The sequence below is a fragment of the Chelonoidis abingdonii genome, chromosome 10 (assembly GCF_003597395.2).
Source record: "Chelonoidis abingdonii isolate Lonesome George chromosome 10, CheloAbing_2.0, whole genome shotgun sequence".
NCBI lineage: Eukaryota > Metazoa > Chordata > Testudines > Testudinidae > Chelonoidis > Chelonoidis abingdonii.
Window position 1 is genome coordinate 54,020,697 of NC_133778.1, and position 22,253 is coordinate 54,042,949.

The window sequence follows — 22,253 nt, forward strand, 5'->3', positions numbered from 1 at the left end:
CAATTAGAAAGCATCATGCTCATGCTTATCTTCCTATTATTCCGCTTTCTCCATATCATGCCACAACATTCTCTCTTTACATACTCAACACCCTTTCTCTATTGCTTAGCCATCTTTCCCACTCTATCCTGATCTGCTCCAAGAATGTCATGGCAGAGAGCATGGACTGTCTCCCTGATTCACTGCCTGATGTCTTTGGCTGTTGCTTTCAGAGACTGGTTTAAAGGACACAACCATCTTTGGGTGGCACTTCTCTCTTGTAAGGTATCCTTACAAAGCTTATAATCTACTGAGTGTGTTCATCCTATTTGTATGAATGTATCATTCTTGTATCTGAAGATAGAAATAAGATAGAAATATGAAGTTCTATTGTAATTATAAAAATGTGTGCCATTAATGGTGGTTTAGAATCTTGATGGCTCCCATTGACCAGAACAATTGGTTGTAAATGGCTCTGTTTACTTGTAAGCCTTCCTGTACTCCCGTGAGTCAGGAGGAAAGAATGGAGGCTTGGGGTCTCACAGGAGATGTGACCATGTTACCTGGTACTGGAATCCATCTTAAACCCAGTGCTTTTCCATTTAGGAGGAGGGGTGGGGATCCAGAGAGACAAGATTCCCACCTTGTGCCAAAGCTACAAAATGGGGTGGAACAGAACAAAGGGGGCTGCCAATCATGAGAAATCCCCGAGTTACCACCTGAGCTGGAACTAACAAGATCTGTACCAGGGGAAAGGATTGGGCCAGAGTAGGAAGGAGTCTAATCTGTGAAAGAAGCTTATTGGAACATCTCAGAGCGTGAGATTTACCTGTATTCAGTTTCTTAATGTATTAGGCTTAGACTTTCGTGTTTTGTTTTATTTTGCTTGGTAACTTATTTTGTTCTGTCTGTTATATACTTAAATCCTGCTTTTTATAATTAATAAAATCACTTTTCTTTATTAATTAACCCAGAGTAAGTGATTAATACCTGGGGGAAGCAAAGAGCTGTGCATATCTCTCTGTCAGTGTTATAGATGGTGGACAATTTATGAGTTTAGCCTGTATAAGCTTTATACAGAGTAAAATGGATTTATTGGGGGTTTGGATCCCATTGGGAGCTGGGTGTATGGGTGCTGGAGAGAGATGACCTGCTGAGCAGTTTTTGATTAAAGCCTGCAGCTTTGGGGGCGTGGTTCAGGCTTGGGTCTTTATTGCAGCAGACAATGTGTCTGGCTCAACAGGGCAGGGATCTGGAGTCCCAAGCCATCAGGGAAAATGGGCTCAGAGGTAATTTCAGCACATCAAGTGACAGTCCCAAGGGGATCTCTGTGAGCGAACCCATCACATCACCCTTCAGTAGAATGTTCTGGGGAAAACTCAGCAAGGAAAACCTCACAGGTTCTTGTCCTCTTCCTTTCATGTGGGGTATTCATTAAGAAATGGCAAGACCCTGCTCTTGCCCAACTGTTATCACCTGAGTATTGATAGTATTGATTTGACTATCAGTGGTGCAGTGTTGTATGCTTCTGTTTTCTATGTAGTGCACCTTTAAAGATCCCTATCTGCCTAACAGACAGCGCTGTGAGGTTGTTTCAAGATGGAAGATCTTACATAGGGACAGAAATGTTTTGTTTTTTCTCTCATGGAGATTTTGTTTATTGGGTTCTGTTGTTTTGTTTCCCTTAAAAGCCAGATAGCCTGAAAAGACATAGTTTTTAGGTATGGAAAATGTAATAAATTATGCCTTTACTGGAAATGCCAAGGTCTTTCACACTTGTTTGTTTCAAAATATGTTGTTCCCTTATTCCTGTGGGTCTCTCCATTACTCACTCCAGTCACTTATCATAAGCAAAATGTTATATAAACAGCAGAGGCTAAAATAAAGTTAAAATCATATAAAATGCAACACTTTATAGACCATCATAGTAAATAATTAGCACCTCTGTGTAATGCTAATCAGCTTTAAACAGAATTACAATATAATGTCATGCAATTAGTCTTAATTAAAAAGAGAATTGCAATTATCAATATTTTGCTGTTCTAGTGGGGTTCTGAAAGGTTCTGTCCTGGGTTTAGAACTAATGAATATTTTCATTTATAGCTTGGAAAATGGAGTGCAATTGGTGGATGACACCAAGCAAGGAGGGACTGCAAGTACTTTGGAGGACAAGATTAGAATTCAAAACAATCTTGACCAACTGGAGAATTGGTCTGTAATCAACAAGATGAAATCAGTAAAGAGAGGTTCAAGTACTACACTTTTGGGGGGAAAAAATCAAATGCACAAGTACAAAATGGAAAATAACCGGCTAGGTGGTATAACTACACAAGAAAGATCTGGGGTTATAATGGATCACAAATTGAATATGAGCCAACGATGTGATATCATTTTGGGATGTATTAACAAGAATGTTGTAAGTAAGACACAGGATGTAACTTTCCCACTCTACTCAGCATTGGTGAGGCATCAACTGGAGGACATAATGTTCAGTTCTAGGTGCCATGGTTTAAGAAAGATGTGAACAAATTGGAGAGAGTCCAGAGGAAAGCAACAAAAACGCTAAAGAGTTTAGACAGCAAAACCTAGGGGGAAAGGTTTGGAGAAAATACTGGGCACATTTAGACTTGATAAATAGACTGAGGGGAGACTTGATAAGAATCTTTAAATATGCTAAAGGGTTCTTATAAAGAGGACAGTGATTGATAATTCTCAATGTCCACTGTAGATGAGGTGTCTAGTAATTGGCTTAATCTGCAGCAAGGGAAACTTAGGTTAGATATTAGGAAAAACTTTCTAACTCTAAGATTAGTTATGAATTGAAACAAGCTTCCAAGGGAGGCTGTGGAATCCCCATCATTGTAGATTTTTTAAGAACAGGATATAATAAGGACCTGTCAGGTATATTTTTTCCTGCCTCAGCACAGAAGGCTGGACTAGATGAACTCTCAAGGTCCCTTCTAGCCCTACAATCAATGGTTCTATGATTTTGCTGGACAGCATGGCAACAGCATGTTAATAACAAGCTAGCCTGAAATCTGAAAGAGATTCATTTTCAAATACGCTAAATATTGTAGCCACTTCCATTTTACTCTAATTTTATTACTACCATATTCGGATTATGAGGAAAACAGCCATATCCAAGGGAAAAGATCCAGGTTTAGGAAGTTGAATAAATTGCTTCTTGTTCTTGCAAAGATGGACTATTGGCAATTGATTGCCTTCATTGCTGAGCTTCTACAACCTAATTTATACTGTGACAGGACCTCAGGCCTGGTCTACACTATGGGGGATGTCAATGTAAGATACACAACTTCAGCTACGGGAATACCGTAGCTGAAGTCGACTTATCTTATTCTGACTTACCTCCTGTCCTCATGGCGTGGGATCGACAGCCGCGGTTCCCCCACCGCCTCCGCTACTGCCGCTCGCCCTAGTGGAGTTCCGGAGTCAACAGGGAGCACATTCGGGGATCGATAGATGCGATATATCGATCCCTGATAAATCAATCGCTACCCACCGATACGGTGGGTAGTCTGGACGTACCCTTTGTCTGTGCTTTTCCAGATGCAGAGACATAATATCTTCTGTTACCAAGGGCTTCACACTGACCATTGCAAACAAAAGGGCTAACTTTATACCCCAATAGGTTTTCTATGAGGGTGATATACTTAATGGGCTCTCTGAGGTTAGACTGTACAGTTACTACTTAAAAACATTAAGTGAGTCTAGAAAATAAAGTCATGATAAATTGCAGTTCACTCACACAACTCAAAAATTAATCATGATTAAAAAATTTATCGTGATTAATCACAGTTTTAATCACACTGTTAAGCAATAAAATACAAATTGAAATTTATTAAATATTTTGGATGTTTTTCTGTATTTTCATATTTTATACTCTCTGTAATTGAAATAAGTGTATATTTTTATTATAAATGTTTGCACTGTAAAAACGATAGGAAATAGTATTTTTTCAATTCACCTCATACAAGTGAAATCTTTGTCATCAAAGAGCAACTTACAAACAGAGGTTTTGTTGTTACATAACTGCACTCAAAAACAAAACAATGTAAAACTTCAGAGCTCACACAATCCATCAGTCCTACTCTGTTCAGCCCAATTGCTAAGATAAACAAATTGTTTACCATTTATAGGAGATAATGCGCCTGTCTTCTTATTTACAAATGTCACCAGAAAGTGACTACTAGGCATTTGCATGGCACTTTTGTAGCTAGCATTGCAAGTTTATGTGCCAGATTGCTAAACTTCGTATGCCCCCTTCATGCCTTTGGCCACACTTCCAGAAGACATGCTTCCATGTGATGAGCTTGGTAAAAAATAATGTGAGACTGAACTCCTTGGGGGAGAACTGTATGGTCCCTCTACTGTTTTCCGCATTCTGCATTATATTTCATGTATATCGCACGTCTCAGGTGATGACCCAGCACATGTTGTTCAATTTAAGAACACTTTCACTGCAGATTTGAACAAAACACAAAGAAGGTACCAATGTGAGATTTCTAAAAATAGCTATAGCATTCTACAAGGTTTAAGAATCTAAAGTGGATGAGGTGTGGAGCATGCTTTCAGAAGTCTAAAAGAGCAATACTCGATAAAGAAACAACAGAACCAAACACTAAAAAAGAAAATCAACCTTCTGCTGGTGACATCTGACTCAGATAATGAAAATGACATGCATTGGTCTGCACTGCTTTGGATTGTTATCGAGTAGAACCCTTACAGCAGCACGGACGCATGTCTCCTGAATGGTGGTGAAGCATGAAGGGACATATGATCTTTAGCGCATCTGGCACATAAAATCTGTGACACCGGCTACAACAGCGTCATGAGAACATCTGTTCTCGCTTTCAGCTGACACTGTACACAGAAGTGGACAGCATTATCTCCCGCAAATGTACACAAACTTGTTTGTCTGAGCAATTGGCTGAACAAGAAGTAGGACAAAGTGAAACTTGTACATAATTCTACGTTTGTAGTCAACTTTCATGATAGAGATTGCGCTACAGTACTTTAGTAGGTGAATTGAAAATACTTTTGTTTTTGTTATAGGAAAATACTTGTAATCAAAAATAATGTGACAAAGTTCCTCCTCTACCTTGGTGGGTCCTGCGCTTATTAGCAGATTGCTCACCTCAGTGATCTTCCCACAGTCTGATCATCCTCCTTATGTCTGATCAGAATTGGGAGGTTTGGGGGAACCCAGGCCTGCCTCTACTTCAGGTTCCAGCTCAGAGCCCTGTGGATTGCAGCTGTTATAGTGCTTCTTGTAACAGCTGCATGACAGCTACAGGGGGCATACTTCCCATGGCCTCCTCCACAATCTCTTTATCCTCACCACAGACCTTCCTCCTGGTGTCTGATAACACTTGTACTCCTTAGTCCTTCAGCAGTACACCCTCCCCCTCTCCTTGTGCCTCTTGCTCCCAGCTCCTCACACACACTTCCTTTCTCTGGCTCTCCCATCGGACTGAGAGGCTTCTTTTAAAACCCAGGTGCCCTGATTAGCCTGCCTTGATTGGCTGCAGGTGTTCTAATCAGCCTGTCTGCCTTAATTGGTTCTAGCAAGTTCCTGACTACTCTAGTGCAGACCTTGCTCTGGTCACTCAGGGAACAGAAAACTACTCAACCAGAGACCAGTATATTTGCCCTCTGCCAGACTCCTGCACCCCACTGGCCTGGGTCTGTCACAATAAATATAAGCTGAGTACTGTGCACTTTGTCTTCTGTGTTGTAATTGAAATCAATATATTGGAAAACATCCAAAATATTTAAATAAATGGTATTCTATTACTATTTAACTGTGCGATTAATCAAGATTAATTTTTTTTAATCACTTGACAGCCCTAGTAAAAACATGCCTTAGTTAAAGCAGTTAAATAGCTATCATCTGTCTCAGGCTTTTCTTTTATGCCTACTATCACAGTGATATTTAAGCACCAAAAGCCCATTATAATACTATAGTAACACTTTAATTCTCATTAACAACTAATATAATCCTCTTGTAAGAGTAGCTGATAGTAGATCTCTAGTTTAAGAATAGCTATCAGTTTCCTTAATCAATACTGAACCTTGAGGGTCAAAATATTTTAGGAGTGATTAAATAACAAGGCTGATTTAATTTACTTCTTAGGAAAGGAATTAGTCAAGAGTTGTGTCAAATAATGTCCTGAAGGAAAATGTTTAGCATAGTTAGTTTAGGTAGTGTGAATAAATATCTCTGGCATTCAAGCCACTGTAGCCCTATAAGACAATCTCAGGCTTGCTGGTTATACATTTTTATTACCTTTGTCTTTAGTTTAGCCTTGAATAGCAGTGTTTTTAGTTTAAAAAAAAATGCATTGCCCTAAAGAAAGTTTTCTTATTCAGGCACATCAGTTCTGTTCAAACATCTGCTGCCTCCCCTACAGTATCTAACTTCAGTGCTGAAAATAGCTTTCTTCCATTAGGAATTTATTCTACCATGCTGCAAATTCTTCTGCCCTTAGAAAAGCTTTTTCACTGCCTGTCTCTAAGTACTCAGCTCTAGTCATTTCCCATTAGTTTTCCACAAGGCCTAATTCTCCATGTTCTGGTACTTTGTATTGTCATTTACATTTGTGCAAAGTGGATGTAGAACGCTACCAGATCAGAGCCCCATCTTTGGATCTGACCAAACTGTGCTCCCTGCAATCCATGGAGTTTATGTAATCTGTAGTAGCAGTTATGTCTGGAGAATCAGTTTACAGCAGCACTCTGGCTAGACTGCAGCCATACCTCCAGCACACTCCCTACTCCAAAGGAACTGGAAAAGTGTAGTATAGAGCCAGCTATGTTAACTTTACACCTCCAGGGATTCCCCATTGTCAGGGAAAACTCAGGTACCTAACTAGGACAGTGTTATGGTCTTTGTACAGAACCAGAATGCAGGGGGGTTCTGACTTGCTGACTGAGAGGGCATGGAGGGCCCAGAAAATCTGTGTCCTGTATCATTAACTGTAGAGAAAAAGAAAAAAAGTGTGGAGGGATGGCCCATTTTGTTTTCAGAGTAAATAAGCTAGGAGAAAAAAAGGAATAACTTTAATTTCCTTCCAGAACAGTGAAATGAAAGCTGGCAGTCAGACCAAAGCTACTCACAAATACACTTAGCTGGGCAGGAAAGATTTCTAGGAGTAAAGCATCAGGCATTGACCTCTTCCTTTCTCTGTCCCCTGTCATATGCACACACTGAAGCAAATGGCATCAAACAAGAATCCTATTTTTACACTTTGCTTTTGATCTCAAATTAGCGAATGATAAGAAACATGGGCACTGTACAAAGTGCTTCCTGCAATTAGTAGGGGAAGATAGTCTCTAACCATAGTTTTTGAAAGATACATTGCAGGAACTTTGTTTAAACTGGATGAAGGGCCAATCCTACACCAAATGATGCCCCAGATGAGGAGCGTCTTTGACTCCCTACCCCACTCCATTTTGTTAAACTTTTGAATACTTTATTTTTATTGCATTTGTAGCCAATTTCATGACTTGCGTGATTTGCATGCATGATTTAACCCTGTCATATAAGATGATAAACTTGCACACTAGGATCTGTAAATCTGTATCTATTCACGCCATATATAAGCAAATAAAAAACTGTTTCCTCTAAGCTTATAGAAACTTTTCAATTTTAAGAATAACTGAAAAGTACTAACATTGAGAAATTGAACTGTGCCCCTACCTTGGGTGGACCAGCAGTAAATAGTGTTACAGTAGGTGACAGCCTTGGAATGTTAACCTCGTCCTTTAGTTCAGAAGGTCACTTTATTTGCCTTTGCCCTCGCAAACTGAAACACAGCATCAGAGAGATCCAAAGACTAGCCAATGGCATTTTCAAGCAATGTCAGTCTCTCATCAGCCATTGACAATCAAAGATATGTTTTAATGAGCCTGAGCTTCGAAAAGCTGCACTCCCCACTTGCAGCTGCAATTGGCAGCATGAGCAGAATGCTCAAAGCTATCCATACATGAAGAAAAGTGTCCTTCAGCTGTGCATCATGAATGAATAGGAGAACTTGGTGTGGAGAGTGCTTCCCATGTTGCAAAATGTGATGGCTGTTGTCCAATTCAACGTAGAGGTCTCTGTGATTGACGTCCGAACATTACCCATGTGTCAGCATCCAGTGAAGGTCTGTACAATTGTTGAAGGGTGTTTTCCTGTCTGCTGACAACTTACTAAGGTCATACAAAAAAACCCCAGGTCTCTTCATAGTGCTTCATGCATCCAAACCTTTCTTCAACGGACACTTGAGCAGTGCCAACGAGCGAGGAAAGAAAACTTCCTCTTAAATTTTTCTTCTGAGCTTCCCATCACCTCATCTCTGCCCTTGTAACCAAAATGTCTCTTCTTCCAATTAATATGAGTTTCCTTAAAGACAGGCTCAACTTCTTAGTTTTCCACCATTTCTCTGGCAACAGTGATGGCATCCTCAAATCCATTGTCTCCCTAGGCCACAACAAAATCAAGGCAGCTTCTCATCAAGTAGTAGCGTTCGGGGTGTTCATTGACTGAGTTTGTAATGCCTTGCTTGCACAGTTTATTTGGAACAGGATATCATGCCAAACTACAATTGAGACCAGAAATTTGAAGTTGGTGATCTGGTTTGCCAGGCTTTGCACCTCATGTCGGATTCCAGCCTCACTTTTATTCAGTTATGCCAGTTCCATCAGGGTGTCATAAACCTCAGTCACTTGGTACCTCACTGACCTTAAGCTGTCAGTGCAGCTCTTCCAGAGAGTGTCACTTCAGGGACAGCTTTGTAACATTGTCTGTGAATATCTTCCGCCTGATAGTTGATGCTGTAAACAGGACATATGTCCTTTGCAATACTTCGAAGCGAGACACTGAATCTAAAGAAGATGCTGCTGCATCTGCCACAACCAGGCTGAGGGAATGGCAGCCACCCCTTTATATACCTGCAAAGACATGGCTGACAACATTCCAAGGGGTTCAAGGAAAATGTAGTTCTCAAAGTCTGGAAAGTTCCATGAGATTCTACAAAGGTCCAGAAAATTCTAGGAGGTTTATTGAAAAATGAATCCACGTATGGAATATCTAAAACATTTTACTTCAAACATTTTATTTCCCCTTTTGTTGCTACCAACAAAAACAGCATCCCAAACCCAGTACCCCCCCAAGACAGGAGCCCCCTAAGACCAGTACTGCAGGCAGTTGCCTGGGTCACCTGCCCCTAAATCCAGCCCTGACTGGATGACCTGAAAATCCTGTGTATGCTGAGTCAGGATTACCCCAGTTGCCAGGGCAAATGGTACATTCACCATGTTATACACTTAAAACAGACTTTATTTAGGTCTCACAACATAAAGACCTGCTCTTGGTATGAGCTCCCTCTCCAATATGCTGCCCAAGCATGTTCTGCTCTAGTGAGGTCATTTTCAGCCAAGGAACTGCACAGGGAGCACAGAGTCGGGCTAAGGCAGTGGTTGGCAACCTGCAGCCCACGGATTGCATGCGACCCATCAGGGTAATCTACTGGCAGACTGCCAGACCATTTGCTTACGTTTGCATGGCCACCCGCAGCTCTGCATTTTACTGTTTCTGACCACTGGGAGCTGCAGGCAACCGTGCAAATGTAAGCAAACAGTCTGGCAGCCTGCCACCAGATTACCCTGACGGGTCACCTGTGACCTGTGGGCCGCAGTTTGCCCACCACTGACCTAAGGGGTATTAGGTAATTGCCATTTTTTTGAGTACGTTATGCAATTTTTCAAAATTTTCTTTAATACTTGGATGTTAGACATTTGAATTTTATAAAAACAACATTGCACATTTTGGAAATAATGTCCAATGTAGTAAAAAAAAAAAAAAGACACAAACATTTATCAGTGCTTCTATAAGCCACGTCCAAACACCAGGGATGAAACTTTTCATACCTCTTAATACTGTGCACATATTGATCAATTACCATGCTCAAAGCATTTCACAGACCCTGAGCCAAATTCCCTCAGGATCTGAATTGGTAGAGGGCCCCCAAGCAAAAATGTTCACTGGGGGAAGGTTATAGCAACCTCAGGAAACTGCAGCTGCCCCTGTATTGGGAAACAGGTCAATAGCAGGTTAGGAGAGTCCAAAACATAGTTTAGGATCCCTCTCACACTTGTACCACATGAGGGCAGTTGGGGAAGTATTGATTCAGCTCATCTCTTCAGCAGCCTACACCACTGGAGCACCCATGTTGTTCCCAGTTTGAATTCAAGCTGCCTTCCTACAGGCCTATGGGACAGTAGTGCTGGCAAAATTGCCTGCACTTTAAAGAGGGGAAAACTCTCCTCTTTAGCCTAAGCAGCCAGACTGACATGGTTTGAAACTGCCTGTGCAAGTAAGGGTGAGGTTTGTACATTAACATGAGCTAATTACTTCTAGATTTAAGGCAGGTTAGAATAGCATTTTTTTCCTCATGGTTTTTGGTAGCTCTCCTTCCAGCAGTGGCTGAAAGCAGGAGTTGAGGGAAGGATGCACACATCTTTTGAACCTCAGAAGTTTCAGTTCAGATTCATTTTGATTTGAGCTCCTGTTCTTGTTTACACAAACTAGCTAACCCTTTCCTAATAATTACAACAAGAGGATCGTCCGTTCATGCTCAGAGTTACAAAAGGCTAAATCTTGTGTCTTATGCCAAGCCCTGGAAACTGGACTTAGTACTTAGAGGAGTCGTAGTGGGGTGGATCCTGCCCCCAGTCCTTAGAGTGGTAACACAGTCACTCCATCACGGCCACGGTAGTACTGTGGTTGTAATAGTCTATGCTGTGTGGATCCTCTATGTTCTTCCTTTCTTCTCCTGTCCCCTCCCTCAAATCTCATCGTACAGGAATGCGTACAATGGGCACACAGAGTGGGGATACAAGGTAAATACAAGTAGCAGATCCCCTTTATCTAATATCAAAATCCTAGTCCTACATACACACAATCGAACCACACCAGATTTGCTGCAGCTGAGGCCCCTCCAGGCCAATGAAGGAAGAGGTAGAATTTGTCCCAAAGTACTGACTTTTCTTTATAAACAATAGTAAGCACATTGATTTAGTTGGTGTTGGTCCTGATTTAGTTGGTGTTGGTCCTGCTTTGAGCAGGGGGTTGGACTGGATGACCTCCTGAGGTCTCTTCCAACCCTAATCTTCTATGATTCTATATGTACAGTATAGATTAACTCGTGAACATTAACTGTCATATCTGTACTATTAAATGTCAGAATTGTAATGTAGAAATGGTACAGGCAAACCCTAAACTATGGGCCCAGATCTTCAACCTTGCTCCACCAGCACTAAACAGCAATAAAGCTACTGGACCAAGTCCATGAAGATTTCCCCTTTTCAGGCAGATGTTTGTAAATCAGAGCAGCTTAAAGGTTGTTCTAACTTACACAAGGGACTGGATCAGTCCCCGATAGTGCCAGGATCAGGAAAGATTAAAAGCCACTTCCGTCTCACCTTACCCCGTTGTCGCACCAAGCACAGCAGGGCCAGATCTGATTATTTCTGAGCCATGAAATTCAAGAACCATAAAATGAGGACGCTGCAATAAAAAAAAATCTCTTGTTAATTTTATTGGTCAGAGAATGGGTTAATGTTGTACTTTTTTTAAAATCAATGGTTTAATCATAGGAATAAAGTATGTATTAAGCTTGACTGATTTACCATGTTGCACTGTACTTTGACATTTTCAGTATTCTGCCTTTTGATTGGTTCTCTGTTCCACTTCATTCACCACAACCTCATTCTCTAGTCAGGGAGAGGTAAAAGGTGGTGCTTTAAATATAAAACAGTGAAAGGTCATTTTACAAAATAAATTAAACTGAAATTAAAACTGTTCCTGAAAATGTCAACATAAAAATCAAAGCAACAAAGATATTATCAAGAAGGGAACATATAAAAAATTATCACATATTTATCTACAGATAAAAACACAAATTCAAAGCAAACTGATACCTTACAAAACCAAGTGTTCAGTAAATTTATCTTCCACAATGGCATATAAAGTAAAGCGTGACCACTTACTATCCTATTGCTTAAGCCTTATAGCAATGCAAGGATACTGATGAATTTTAAGCAGCTGTCACTTAGACAAATGAGGAAAAACAACAAATTCTGTTTACAATATCCCGTGAACCATAATTAGGGCTTTTGGAAAATGGTGGCAACAAGAAAAATTGGATCACATTATCTTAATGCTAAACAGCAAAAAGACTGTAGAGGAGCCAAGTATACATAGCACAACAAGCAATAAGAAGGTTTTGGAAAATAAAACTACCTGGCAGCTGCAGAATATTTCATGCATTCTTATGTTTTCTTTATATGTCATAGGACCAAACATAAATCACAGTAGGGGAAAATTACCTAATTTTCTTGTGGCCTGATCATAATATATTTTCCACAAATAGTATGTATTATTAACATCTCATGAACTATAAATGCAACACATACTGTATTCTAGCTTAGTTTAGTGCCTTAGAAGGATATGATATCAGCATAGTTTGCCATCACTGTTATATTTAAATGAATAAATCATTTGCAGTATAACATGATTACAGAATTCTGGGAATCCCTGGTATGTACAATACCCACCCATACGGACTCTGAAAGCTTTAGGATATTGTATCAACAAATCAGCTGAAAATGCCATAAGAATTAGAGTATAGGTTTTTACTGCCCTAGATTAAAATAGCATTTAAAAAAACAATTTTGTCCAAGAGTGTGTTAGACAGGTCATTGGTTGCTTGGAGTTTAGTCTACTATTGTAAGACCCTTAATATGCATTATGGATAATCAGAGTTAATATGACTGAAGTTCACTTGAGCATCTGCCCCATACAGAATTCATCTATACAAGCTTTTCAGTACCACATCCCTGAGTACAATCCTTACTTTTGGGGGCTCCCCAGATTATCAGAAAAGGTTCTTCTACCACCACACCATCATGCAGGGAGGTTCCTAAGCAATTTTTGTCTTTAAGATGTAGACGAAGGCTAAGTTTTTACCATCAGATAAACCTTATGTGGCATTGCAGCTCCTTCATCTCAATAGCCAATATCTCATAATTAGAACTGTGTGACATTTATTAGCTTTGCTTTGCAGTAACACATGAGAACATTTTCTTTGGTTTTGCACCCTCAGGTTTTGCTTGAATGATTTTAATGAAATAACCAAAATTCAGAGGTAACGCAGTCTAAGGCCAGGTCTACACTGCGACTTTAAATCGGTTTAATGGCCGATATACCGATTTAACGCTGTACCCGTTCACACGACGTCGTCATTAATATCGAGTTAAACGGCTCCTTAAATCGATTTCGGAACTCCTCCCATACGAGAGGAGTAGCGCTAAATTGAAAGTGATAACTCGGATTAGGGTTCGTGTGGACGGAAATCGACATTATTGGCCTCCTAGAGGTATCCCACAGTGCACCACTGACCGCTCTGGTCCGCAATCCGAACTCGGATGCGGAGTGCCGGTAAACAGGAAAAGCCCCGAGACCTTTAGAATGACATTTCCTGCTTTCACGTGTCCAGCTCTGATCAGCACGGGTGGCGATGCAGTTCAAATGCAAAAGTAGCTCCTGCATTGAACCTTACGGGAGATACTAGATCTGATCGCTGTATGGTGAGACAAATCTGTTTTATCAGAGCTCCGTTAAAGAACAGGAAATGCCAAAGCGTTTGAAAAATAAACTCCAGGATACACAGCGGTGCGTGACAACCGTAACGGGAAGCCAGAGACTCAAACGGATGCTCATGGAGGGAGGGAGGGAGGGGTAATGAGGACTACAGCTACCAGTCTCCACAGCAGTCTCTGAAAACTATTTGCATTCTTGGCTGAGCGCGCCCAATGTCTGTAGCTTAATACACGGTGTCTTGCGTGGTTCACGGAACAGCTCGTCAGTCTCTTCCCCCCCCCAGCACGTGAAAGAGAAGTAAAATAAATAATTCCTTGAGTACTGTAAATGTCACCCTCTGTGTACTGAATGCTGCTGGCAGAGAGTACGAGGTGTTGACAACGGTCAGGATACCGTTTTTTTGTGATCTCAGGGTCCATGATTGCTGTGCTATGGCGTTTGCTCAATGCACTCCGGAAAAAGGCGCCAATTGTCTGCTGCCTTCACCAAGGGAGGGGTGAGGCTGTACCCAGCACCACCCGGGGCAATGTTTTCTGCCCCATCAGGCACTGTGCTCTCAACCCGGAAGTGGGAACTATGGGATAGCTGAGGAACAGCTACCCACAGTGCACCGCTTCTGAAATCGATGGTAGCTTTGGATCATGGACGCAAACAATCGATTTCATGATCCCACTGTGGACGTGCAAAACCAATTTTATTAGATCTGTTTTGTAATATCGGTTTAAGCTAATTCGAAATAATCGTGCAGTGTAGACGTACCCTAAATCACCAACTTTTCCCCAGATCCTTGTCGAAGCCATGAATTTTGGCTGATTTCAATGCAAAATTAGGACTTCCAAAATGAGCTTCAGTTATTCAAAATGTATATAAACATTTTGATGACCAAGGTATGAGTGGTGAGTTTGTAACAAACCCTAAAACCAGACATGTTTTGTGTGATTTGGTGTCACTAACATTTCATGCAGTTCTACTCAACATAACTGTCTTCTAGCCAGAAGTGAAGGAAAAGTTCACATAGTCACATCACAAGGACACACTATTATAGAAAAAAAATGGCCTGTAATATAAATTTTCACACTTTCTTGAAAAATATGTACAGTCCTAGAACATTTAAGGGTAATTATTTTTCACAGTGAGCTTAATGGTTTCTCATGAAGGGGCTTCCCAGGTTTACATTTCATATTTCCAGTTTTTTAATACAGAAAGCTATAACAGCACAGTTTACGGATACATAACCTTTGACTAAATATAATTAGACTAAAAATTCTGTGTTATCTACTGATTGTCTGAAAATTGTGCAGTGTTGTCTGAAATCTGATTCATCAAAACTTTTCCAATGCTATTAGATAGTTTCAATGAGTGTTCCCATCCAGTTTTAGATTTTCTGATGGAGATTATGCTGTTTGTTCAGAGTTTAAAAATGAGAGTCAGCAAGAGAGACAGATTGTGACTAGACTGGTGTGGATATGGAAAGAAGGGGATGGGATGCAACACAGCTTAACACCCTTTGTAGCATGAACAGTGACAATACCTGTGCTTCCTAAATCCAAAGAGGACAGAGGATGGAGACAGACCCAATGTTGCTGAACCCAAGCATTCAAAAATCATGCTTGGTTTAAAAATCATAATTTTTAAAATGTGAGGTTCTTCTTATTTGACTTCTGGTTTTGGAGCCTTTAAGGGCTCAAGCTTAATGGCTCAAGTTTTTTTCCACAAACATGATAGGAATTATGTTAGCAATTCTCCAGTCATATGGTACAACCCCTGAGTTTACAGATTCATTAAAAATTCTTGCTAATCGGCTTGCAATTTCACGCGCCAGTTCCTTTAATATTCTTGGATGAAGATTATCTGGGCCCCCCGATTTAGTCCCATTAAGCTGTTCGAGTCAGGGGCGGCTCTAGCCTGCAGGAGGTCCTCCCAGCAACCAGCAGAGTGCCCCCTGTGGCATACCACCCCAAGCATGCACTTGGCGTGCTGGGGCCTGGAGCCACCCCTGGTTCAAGTTTGGCTTCTATCTCGGATGTGGTAATATCTACCTCCATATCCTCATTCCCGTTTGTCATCCTACTATTATCCCTATTAGCCTCATTAAAAGCTGAGCCAAAGTATTCATTTAGATATTGGGCCATGCCTAGGTTATTCTTAACCTCCACTCCATCTTCAGTGTTTAGCAGTCCCGCTTCTTCTTTCTTTGTTTTCTTCTTATTTATATGGCTATAGAAGCTTTTACTATTGGTTTTAATTCCCTTTGCAAGGTCCAACTTACATGGCTTTTGGTTTCTCACTTTATCCCTACATGTTCTGACCTCAATAAGGTAGCTTTCCTTGCTGATCCCTCCATCTTCCACTCCTTGGTAGGCTTTCTGCTTTCTTTTTTCTTAATCACCTCTCTGAGATGCTTGCTCATCCAGCTTGGTCTACAACTCCTGCCTATGAATTTTTCCCCTTTCTTGGATGCAGGCTTCTGATAGTTTCTGCAACTTGACTTGAAATAATTCCAGGCTCCTCTCCACCTTTAGATCCCAAGTTCTTCAGTCCAATCCACTTCCCTAACTAATTTCCTTAATTACCCAGGTTAAAGTTAGCCCTTTTGAAATAAAAAGCCTAGTCTACAGATCTAATTTTTGTTTATCCCATTTCTTTGCAAACTGAATTAGCTCACTTCACTTGAACCAAGGTTGTCCCTACAACCATTTCTTCTGTATGAGGTCCTCACTACTCACCAAACCAAATCTAAAATGTTCTCCCTCTACTGTTGGTTCCAACTAAGCCATTTCTGGAATCCATCAGCACTTATGATCCAGGAAGAATCTGACCTATTATTATTACTAGCTTTCCATCTATATCTGGTAAATAAATTTCAAATCCCATCCCTGATCATAATTCCCATTATTTTCAGTCAATAGCGGTCCCTTTCCTTTGGTCATCAGAAATCCCTGCTTCTAAAGCACCCCAACAGGCACTCCATTAAGAAGCACTAGAATCTTTCTTCCCTATGTGGCCTTGACCTTTGCAAGTCAGACTCTGCTTACATGGCTTTCCTTTTATTATTTTTACAGTCTACCTCAATAAGGTAGCTTGATTATATACTCTCCCACCTTTCTTGTAGCCTTTACTGCTGTTTTAAATTAAGGTATCACAGCCTCTCTTGAATGCTTGCTCATCCAGCTTGGTCTACAATGCCAGTGCTGCTATCCCTGCCTATGAATTTTTTCCCTTTCTTGGGATGCAGGCTTCTGATAGTTTCTGCAACTTTGACTTGAAGTAATTCCAGGCCTCCTCCGCCTTTAGATGCACAAGTTCTCTTCAATCCACTTCCCAAACTAATTTCCTTCACTGATCATTTTTAGCCACCCTTTTTACCACCAAAAAAAACCCTAGTCACAGATCTATTTTTGTTTATCCTTCATTTTTTAACAACTGAATTAGCTCATGATCACTCGAAACCAAGGTTGTCCCCTACAACCATTTCTTCTTATTAGGTCCTCACTACTCACCAAAAACCCAAATCTCAAAATGGTCCCCTCTTGTTGGTTCAGCAACTACTTGGTGAAGGAATCCATCAGCTATCTGCATCCAGGAAAATCTGAGCCCTATTATTATTACTAGCACTTGTCCTCCAGTCTATATCTGGGAAGTTAAAAGTCTCCCATGATCACACAATTCCCATTAGTATTTACTTCATTGAAAAAACATTAAAAGAGGTCTCTGCACCATCCATATCAAATCAGATCCCCATGGTCTGTAGCACACCCAAGCACATGTTATCTCAGGGGGACAGGCTCTAGTAGCTTTCTATTTCCCAATGTGATTTTTTGGCCCCAGACAGACTCTGTCTTATCCATTCCATCACTTCTTATTTCTTTACAGTCTACCTCATCATTGATATACAATGCTACTCCACCACCTTTGCCTTTATTTTCTGTCTTTCCTAAACAGCACATAGCCTTCAATACTGTACTCCAGTCATGACTACTATTCCACCATGTTTCTGTTTCTGTTATCCCTATAATATCTGGTTTCACTTCCTGCACCAGTAACTCTAGTTCCTCCATTTTGTTACCTAGGCTCCTGCATTAGTGTACAAACATCTTAATTTTTGCTGTTTGGCTTCACTCACATTCTTTACCCGATTAGGCCAGACATTCTACCCACCAGTATCACCTATTAGACTGGTATCTACACCTACCCTTCCTCCTTATGTCCATTCTCCTACCCATGGCTTGTATCCTTTCTTACTTTGTTTTCTTCCCTCTCAATGTTAAAATCCTGGCATGGAGATTACCTGGACATCTCCCAACCATCTCCCCCAATTCCTAGTTTTAAAGCTCTCTTAATCAGTTGTGCCAGCCTCCATCCTAGAAGTCTATTTCCCTCCCTACTCAGGTGAAGTCCATCCCAAAGAGAACAGTCCTCTGTCCATGAATGCCTCCCAGTGGCCATACATCCCAAAGCCCTCCTTATAGCACCACTGCTGTGAGCCATCTGTTGATCATCATAATCTTGTCACACCTTGTTGCCCTTCTCTAGGAACAGGCAGAATCCCACTGAAGATCACCTGAGCCTCGATTTCCTTAAGTGTCTTCCCCAGCCTGGCATAGTCTCCCTTGGATATGTTCCAGCGAGAATCTAGTGTATCGTATCATTGTTCCCACATGAAGGACAATCAGTGGCGATTCTTCCCCGCTCCCTTTTAGGATCCTCTTCAGCCTCAGGTCCACATCCCATATCTTTAGCACACCTGGCAGACAGCACACCCTTCTGTTCTCTGGATCAGCTCTGGTTACAGGCCTGTCTATTCTTCTCAGTAAGGAGTCCCCAGTCACATAGACCTGCCTTTTCCTGTGATGGTGTGATTCTCTGGTCTATCCCCTGTTCCCTCTGGCTGCAAGTCCTCTCGATTCCTATTCCCTTGCAATCCTCTGCAACCCATCCCGTATCCTCCTGGGGCTCATATTGGTGGTGTTATCTCCATTGACTCTTCCCCTCTTCCTATAGGCTAGCTGCTCTTCTCTTCTTCCTTGCCCTCTCTCCTTCAGCGACCACCAGCTGTGCCCCTTCTTCATTTTCCAACTCTGCAAAGCTGTTCCTGAGCTCTATTTCTCCTTCACTAGCCCATCTTTTCCTCTGCCTGGTTCTCTTAGTCACATGCTTCTATCATCCACTTTCCTCACCCAGCAGTCTCCCCTCGGAGTTCTTTGTCCTGCTTCCATCTGCAAGTCTGAGCTTTTTCATTCAGACTCCTCATGTCTTTACTCCATCATCCACTCGAACCCCCTTCTAAACTTGACCAGTGTTTCCACCTGCATCTCCAATCCTCGGATCTTTTCTTCCATCAGCTCGATCAGGCAGCACTTTATGAAGACAAAAGTCTTATCAGGTACCCCCTCCAGGATCATGTACATGCCGCAGCTTCCACATCCAGTCATCTTCATTGTGTCTTCCACTGCTAGGGTCACTACCACTGCTGCCCCTTTATCTGTCATAGCCTTCTCACCTAAATCCTGTAAATCTGGGAAACAGAAACCAAACCAAAACACCACCACCCACAGCAAAGCAACCCCCAACAAGCACCAAAACACTGATAAAACACAGCACACTCCCTTCACTAGCCTGTCTGATCCTCTGCCTGCCTCTCTTAGTCTTCCCCCAAACTCCCCCGGCAAATCCCACTCAAACTCCCCTGTTTACAGCTCTGTTTGCTGGCTCCTGTGCCGCTGCAGCTGTCTATTAGATATGCATCCGGGATGCATTCAGCTGATCCAAACCTCCTGAGTCTGCAAAATGGGCCTGGAAATTTAATGAAAACAGAACCTTGTAACATGTCTGGACAGAAATACAGAAGCTTGAGAAAACTCAGTCTCATGGAATTTTAGTACTTCCAGTTGCCCAGCAATGTATACACTCGAAGTTGCACAATCACACAGGTAACTAACTGTCCATTCAATTTCTTGCAATTGCTTGCATAATTATCCATTTAGGGCATATAACTTAGGTGCACATTTTTAAAAATTAACCAGTAATGTCTAGATGTATTCTTAATTTTAGGGTCAGATTTTGTTACTCTGTAATTCATTTTTGACTTGTGAGGGGCAAAGACATGGGAAAATAATGAATAGTGCACAGTGAGGACACTATTTTAACAACAGTTGCAGCAATTAAGTATATCGATTACGGATAACAGTTTAAAGATGTCATCAATCACGTCAGACAAAAAGAAGCTATTTTTAACACAGATCCTTGACTGTTTTATAGCAACCTTCTTTAAATAAATGATTCAGTTGAGACCATAGCAATTGTTTTTTATCATAGCGAGTGTCTCCTAACGATGAGCCATTATGCATGATAAAAAGAAATCCTTATTTGAATGCCACAAAATTTGTCACCAGTGACAGGAAGGAAATGGGAAGTCAGTGCCAAAATCTGTCTGAGACTTACAATGTGGAAAATATAAGCACTATGTTTTGAGTGTCCAGACTCCCACAGGATACATTGTTTGGCTTCCTGTCACATATAAATCTCTTGAATGCCGAAATACCCTGTCAGCCTCAATTATCTCTTAGGCTCTTGACTTTATTACACCAGGCCCTATCCTCTCAAACAGTGAGGTCCAGAAAAAGCAGAAATCAGTGCCAGATGAAGAAGATTGAGGGTGGCCTCACACTTTAGACTTGGAAATGTCACTCGGTATCTCTTTAGAATGGTGTCTGAACTGGCTTCCCGAGACAGATTGTCAATTTGATTTCTGGGATGCTAAAGCAGCTATATTTGAAGGTCTTTTAAAAGACAGAGCAAGAGACTTAGATCTAGTTCAACCATGACAAAAATATATACCTTTTGCACAACCAAAGATGAAGGATGAGATTGATTAACTCACTTTCTGAATAAGAATATCTGTAGTAATTTATCCAGAGTTCTGCAAACAAACAAGTAGACACCCAAAACTCAGATAAATACTGTAAGTGATTTGTGCAGGAATGAATTTCAGATTAACTCAGATCTGTTAATGTTTTGAAAAAAATAAATCAAGCTGTTTACTTATGCCAGATAAAGCACTCATTTAGTCCGACATTATTGATCAAAGAAACAAAATTGCACAAGCATCCATTCCAAGCCACAAAACGGGAGCATGTTTTGTATATTTATTTTATTTTTTAGGGTTAGGGTTCATTTTGATACCGAAACTTTGACCAGAAACTTGGTGGAATTATGGGTACGTCTACACTACCCTCCGGATCGGCGAGTAGTGATCAATCTATCGGGGATTGATTTATCGCATCTAGTGTACACGCAATAAAATTGATCCCCGATCACTCTGCCGTTGACTCCGGAACTCCACCGTGGTGAGAGGCAGAAGCGGAGTCAATGGGGGAGCGGCAGTGGTCGACTCACTGCCATCCTCACGGCCAGGTAAATCGACCTAAGATACACCAACTTCAGCTACGCTATTTGCATAGCTGAAGTTGCGTATCTTAGGTCGACCCCACCCATCCCCAGTGTAGACCTAGCCTTAGACAGTCAATAGGGCACAGTAATACTAGGGTACAAAATATATAGAAACGATAGAGTCTAGTGGAGGAGTAGCACTATATATGAAAGAAAGCATAGTCAAATATCATAAAAATCTTAAACGAATCAGGTTGTGCTGTAGAATCTCTATGGATAGAAGTATGCTTGAATAACAAGAATATAGTTAACATCTCACCAGGATGGTGTTTGTGAAATGTTCAGGGAGATTAGAGAGGCTATAAAAATAGAAAACTCAGTAATGATGGGGGATCTGAACTATTACCATATTGACTGGGTACATGTCGCCTCTCTACTAGTTACAGAGAGAAACTTTCTAGACATCATTAATGACTGCTTCTTCTAGCAGCTAGTCCTGAAATCCACAAGGGGGAAAGCAATTCTTGATTCAGTCCTAAGTGGAGCACAGGATCTAGTCCAAGACATGAATATAGATGAACCACCTGGTAATAACAACCATAATATAATTAAATTTAACATCCTTGCGGGGTGGGGGAATACCAAAGAACCCCACCACAGTAACATTTAACTTCACAAAGGGGAACTACACAAAAATGAGGAAACTAGTTAAATAGAAAATTAAAAAGAATAGTCACAAGAGTGAAATGCCTTCAAGTTGCATGAAAACTTAAAAAAATCATAAATAGAGGCTCAGATTAACTGTATACCCCCCCACACACAATAAAACAGAATAGTAAAAGGACCAAAAAATACTACCATGGCTAAACAACAGAGTAGAAGAGGCGATTGGAGGCAAAAAGTCATCCTTTAAAAATTGGAAGTCAAATCCTACTGAGAAAATTAAACAGATGTATAAACTCTGCCAAGTCAAGTGTAAAAGTATAATTAGGCAGGCCAAAAAAAGAACAGCTAGTAAAAGGTTATGAAACTAACAGCGAAAAAAAAATGTTTAGCACATCAGAAGAAGGAAGCCTGCCAAACCATCAGTGGGGCCACTGGACAATTGAGGTGCTAAAGGAGCACTCCAGGAAGACAAGGCCATTTCAGAGAAGCTAAATGAATTCTTTGCATTGGTCATCACTGAAGAATATGTGAGGGATATGCCCACACCCTGAGC